Source organism: Crocodylus porosus, unplaced genomic scaffold (assembly GCF_001723895.1).
Source record: "Crocodylus porosus isolate Cpor-Errol unplaced genomic scaffold, CroPor_comp1, whole genome shotgun sequence".
NCBI lineage: Eukaryota > Metazoa > Chordata > Crocodylia > Crocodylidae > Crocodylus > Crocodylus porosus.
This window is the reverse complement of record NW_017728918.1, coordinates 48585649-48589278: the sequence shown is the minus strand read 5'-3', so window position 1 is coordinate 48589278 and position 3630 is coordinate 48585649. Positions and strand designations below refer to the sequence as shown.

Genomic DNA, 3630 nt, shown 5'->3' with positions numbered 1-3630 from the left:
ATGACTCCAGGCCAACCTGCTTGCAAGCAATAAAGGCTTTGTCTCTGTGGCTTGTGGTGTGACTCACTTCTGGGGACCAAATTGGAACTTAGCCTCCAGGAGCTCGAACGGCCCCTTGTGCAACACTGACACACCTATCAACCACTCCAATACACTCTAGTTTCTATTTTTCCCTTTAGTTCTTGAAAACATTTTGCCCACCCATCCCCTGTATTCTTATCCCAAACCCACTCTTCTCTTGTGTGTGTGGAATAGATTACATCTTGCTCCTAAGCAATCAGCTCTGTGATATCAAGAGCGCAGGAAAAACTGTCTCCCTAGACACCAGTTATGGTGTTTAATACCACAGTATCCCCCAGCCTTATGAAAATGGAAAATTCTTGCTCATTTCCTTCAGCCCTTATCTGGAACATATCCAATGCCGATGAAATCTTTAGAGAATTTAGCTCCTGAAATCCAGCCAGTCTTTACTGAACTACAAAATTTGCATGTTTCAGAGTCTTAATAGGCTAAATTTAGGATATTTCCATAGGGATGGCAAAAGACCTAGCCCTGGTATCAGGGCAAACAAACAGTTAAGCTAACCTATCAAGCTTCATGTTCATCTTCCAAAATACAGAAGTACTAGACTTCGTTAAATACAAAGTAAGATTTTTTTCTAAACATGGGCAAGATCACCCTAACATTCTTAGAGATAGCTTATTCATGTTAAATGAAGCTTGCAAATAAATAAATAAAATTCACCCTGGGGCAGACATCAAAATGGAAAATTTCAGCTGGAACAGTTAAACATTTGGTAACATAATAACCTGAAAATAAGAAAAGTGAAAGGCAACCCCTAAATAAGAGCTGTATATATCGAATACACTCTCCCTAAACTATACAATAGAGTTATTTCAGAATTTTTTTCACTAATACACTGCCCAGCAACAAAAAAATAGGTTCAAGTGAGAAACAATATTACCTACTAAGAATCCATAGACATCATGGTAGAACTCAAACAATTACAAAAAATCTTAAGATCTTGCCTCGATGAGGCTAAGATCCAAAGCAGAAAATATAAGCACATCAATAAAAAAAAACAACAACTTTTTACCAATGGTTTTTGAAAAAAAAAGAAACTGTAAAAGGATATTTAATATACATTTTAATGAAAAATGCACCAAAGCAAAGAGTTCAGTTAAACAATGAAGTTTATAGGTATAATTAGAACAGAAAAGGTCATGTTTTGCAATGGCTAGAAATGTCTGCACAAGAAAACTGGTGCTGCTGGATGGCTAGGATAGAATGATTAATTACAAATTCTCTTTTACTGGTAATATTCAATTCTTTTTGTTACAGATTCTTTCAAGAAAAATCACAACACGATTTTCAGGGAGAAGCTCACTGGAATTTTTATTAAGTGTAGTATTTGCAGATGCACGTTTTTCTAAGAGGTCTTTAATAAGTTACCATAATTTTTTGTAGGACATTGCTACCAAGGCTGGCATATATATCTTAACCCTTCTTTATCTGAAAAAGTATTGCTGTGAAGTTCCAAATATTGTTCAGGTAATAGAACTGAATTTCTGGAAGTAATGTGGTGATATCTTTAGAGAAGAGAAAGTGATGTTGCCACTCCACCTGTCCTTCTAGCTAGCCCTCTCCTTGGACTGTAACCTTGTCATGGTAGAGAGGCTTGTGTGTTCCAAAGACCTTCAGAGCTATGTCTACTGGAGTCTTGTACTCCTGGTAGGATGTCAACTAGCAAACCGGTTTGAGGCGAGGTCCCAGACTAAGAATGGTCCAAACTCCTGAAGAGGCAGAACAGGCATACTTGAAGACCTGCTGGTCCTCTGTGGCTGTGAAGGTGGAAGAGGACTGCAGCAGGATATGGTTTACTGTTATCTTGAACATCCTTGTCATTGGGTGCAGGGGTCCCTCCTGTCAAGTTCCTGTTGTTACTTGCACACTCACTACACCACATTAAAAGATGTCACACACAAGCTTCTGCCAAGGATGTTAACATCTCCCACAAACCAAGTCCTGTGGCAACAGATGACTGGTGGTAGGGACAGGACAAGTGATCTCTGGGAGTTCCTAGTTACAATATATACATGTGTTCATGTGATGGTCATTTTGCACTTACTGAAACAGAATTACAATTTAGCTGTGGCTGTGACTGAGCAGTCCTCTTTAGGATTCCTTCTGATTACTCTGAACATGGAAGGGTTTAGAAAAGATGCCCTAAACATAGGCTGTCTTAAGCCCCCTCCCTGCCCCCATATGGATTGCCACATCCAGTCAGAGCACTCTACCTGCACCTGAAACCAACAAAATAAAGTACTGAAATTCACCACATGGAATATCCACACTCTTATGGACTCCATGAATAGTGAGTGTCCTGAAAGAAGAACTTCCTAGAACACTTGCAAGATATGACATTGATATCACTGCCCTACATGAGACCTGCTGGGCTGGTGATGGCCAACTGAAAGAAGAAGGAAGTGGCTACACGTTTTTTTGGAAAGGAAAGTCAGGTGAAGAGAGGCATATTCACAGGGTTGGCTTTGCCATAAAGAACAAGATTGTGAGTCATCTTTCAGAACTTCCTGTGGGTTTTAATGAATGCCTTATGATTCTCTACCTCAAGCTTAATAATGACCAGTAGGCTATGGTCATCAGTGTGTACACATCCACACTTGAGAATAAAGAAGTCAACAAGGAACAGTTCTATTGTGCTCTTGACACAGTCTTGACTGCCACTACCAAGGAAGATAAACTTATCCTCATGGGTGACTTCAACACAAGAGTTGGGCAACACTCTGAACTGTGGAGTGGCACCACTGGGAAAGAGGGGTTGGGGAAAGTCAATTCCAATGGTATCCTCTTCCTCTGCAACTATGCAGAGCATGACTTGCTCATCATGAATACTATCTTCAGACAGAGTGACAAATATAAGACCACTTGGAAACACCCAAGCACCAATCAGTGGTACCTTCTTAAATTTATTATTGTTGGAGCCCATGATCATATTGATGTCAATATAACCAGGTCCTGAGAGAAGCAGATGACTTTTGGATAGACCACAACTTAGTCAGATCAATGACAGACATGTAGCTTGTACCACAACACCATAAACCACTGAAAGGAATGCAGAAGAGATTTAACTGCAAGGCACTCCAAGATCAAGCTACATATAAGAATCCTCACCAACATCTTACTGAGAGGTTCTTTGACCTGCCTGATGACATTAAGGACATTCAGGCACATTGGGAGAAGCTTAGGAACATTATTCACAAGGCATGTGCTGAATCAATTGGTTATTCCACTTACTGTAACCAAGATTGGTTCAATGAGAATAATGAGGAAATCCTAGCTCTTATTCATCAAAAGAGAACCTCATTCTGAATTTGGCAAAATTAACCCTCCAACCAGCAAAAATGAGATACTGACCACTGGCATAAAGCTATACTTCAGAGGAGGCTATGGGACATCAATCCTCATCAATTAATAAAGAATCAGAGGAAGGGCACTCTGAAGTGCTTTGGGTTAGATTACAAGGCAGTCGAGGGGAAAGAGACTTAACAGTGGGGGTCTACTACAGACCTCCCAACCAAGGGGAAGAGCTCAAGCAAGAATTCTTAGGTC

At 40.2% G+C, this 3630-nt stretch overlaps 1 long non-coding RNA gene across 1 annotated transcript in view; it reads left to right on the top strand.

The window, feature by feature from the left end:
- Window positions 1-3518: 3518 nt before the first annotated feature.
- The window catches only part of LOC109312215, a 14887-nt gene continuing 14775 nt past the window's right edge, over window positions 3519-3630 (top strand). Inside the window, exon 1 of the long non-coding RNA XR_002101746.1 lies at window positions 3519-3530. This is a non-coding gene — a long non-coding RNA (uncharacterized LOC109312215). The remainder of the gene's footprint in view (window positions 3531-3630) is intronic.